Below are 1990 nucleotides of genomic sequence, written 5' to 3'. Positions count from 1 at the left end.
ATCTTACAATTGAAAAGCACGAATACAATAAAATAATCGATTTCAAGAAAAGAAAAATAATAATGCAGACGATGAAGGAAATTATTTTCGTGTCTCGCAATGCTATTAAAAATTCAGGAAAAATTACACCAAATGTAGAAAAAAGACACATACGAACGCATTTAAATAAAAATTAGAGCAAAAGTGGGCTTCAAAAATTTTTTTTTCAAAATTTCGAAATGCCAGAAAATATATAAAATTATTTTGTACTGCGTATTTATTTTTTTGTATTATTAGATTTTTTGATGAAAAAATTGTTTGAAGATATTTATTGATACATTTTAGTAAGATGTACTTTCAGTATTTTTTCATATTTTTGTCTCAAAGCTATTGAGAATGGCGTGAAAAAAAAAGAAAAGGTGCATTTTTCACCATAGATCCTATAGTGTACCATATAAGGACTCAAATATATGGTACCACTGTCAAAATGTTTTATTTAGTATCCTATACAATATTTTCCATACAGTTGGTGATTTGGTTTGAGGGACTTTTCACTCCCTTACTCAGCCAGACACTTTGGAAATAGAAAAAAAAAATTTTTTTGTGCCACGCAACACTGAAAAAAATCTGAAAAAATCACACATATCTAAAAAAAAGCAGTAGAAACACATTTAAATATGAATTAGAGTAGCACAGAATCCCTAAAACCCAAAAACAATTTTTTTCAAAATTTCAATATTTTTTTAGTACTAAATTTTTTGATGAAATTTTTTTGATAATTTTTCTTGATACACCGTAGGAAGATGCACATTCAGAATTTTTTTCAAATTTTTATCTCGAAACATTTGAGGATGGCGTCAAATAATCGAAAAAGGACGTTTTTCACTATAGATCTCATGTTAAACCACATAGGGCTTCAAATGAACCGCCAAAATTTCTTATTTAATATCTTATACAATATTTGCCATACAGTTACTGATTTGGTTTGGGGACACTTTTCACTCCCTTACCCGGCCATGCCCTTTAAGTTCGTTTTCGCTGATAAATTTACCAGGAAGTTCTTGATTTGATAAGAGATGTGCAGCTGTAGACAGAAAACCAAAGTTCTCGTCACAAACGAGACAAATTGTTGTGACGAAAACTTCGAAATTGTATAGGAAAGAGTGCCTACAGAAACGTCTCCTTCCGTTTATTATGACTCACCGGACCTTTGGTGAAGTTGCAGAGAAAGACCCCAATCGTCCCAATTGCTCCCAATTGAAAATTTTTTGGCAATTGGAGAAGGGTGTCAAAATGACTCGAGTTGTTAAAGAGATCGTGGGATGAAATGACCACTGAGGATGACCAACAAAGAGTTCAAGCTTTGATGGAAAAATTCCGAAAAAAGTACGAAAATTCATCAAAACTTAGCGGAATATTTTTTTTTCAATATTTTTTTCTGAAAAGAACAATAAATTGTCTGCATTTTGATATGGACACATTTTGTACCTTCAACCAATCCCGAGATGCAATAAAAATAACGTAGAAAATGGATGGTAAAAATGTTTTTGCCTTAAAATGCCTTGAAATTCAGACTTCTAGACCAGAATACTCCCCTAATGCTAGTCAGTGAATCGGAATGGAACACATCGTAAACATTGTGTTGACTAATCCCCCCGCCGCTCTAATCAACCGGCGATTTCGAGCGATAAAATTTTCAAGTTCAAATTCTCAACTCATCGCTTTCGTCACTTTTCCCCAAAATTTGATTGTCAGGTTTACCTTGGGTGGAATTAGAAATTCTAAACACGCGGTTTGTGCTCGCCGTTGCCGTACGGATTCCGGTCGCCACGCGTCATTGGCTAACATCCATTGCTGGGGCATTAATGTAACCGAGTTATTAGGGATTATAATTCTACAGTATGCAGAATAATTAGCGTCACTCGGGACTAAGAAACGTAACATGCTAGACCTTCTGTTTTTTCGGCTCACATCCAGCCGATTGTCGTAGGTGCAAAAAAAGTGAAATCCA

This window comes from Toxorhynchites rutilus, chromosome 2 (assembly GCF_029784135.1).
Source record: "Toxorhynchites rutilus septentrionalis strain SRP chromosome 2, ASM2978413v1, whole genome shotgun sequence".
Classification (NCBI taxonomy): Eukaryota; Metazoa; Arthropoda; class Insecta; order Diptera; family Culicidae; genus Toxorhynchites; species Toxorhynchites rutilus.
This window is presented reverse-complemented; position numbering follows the sequence as displayed.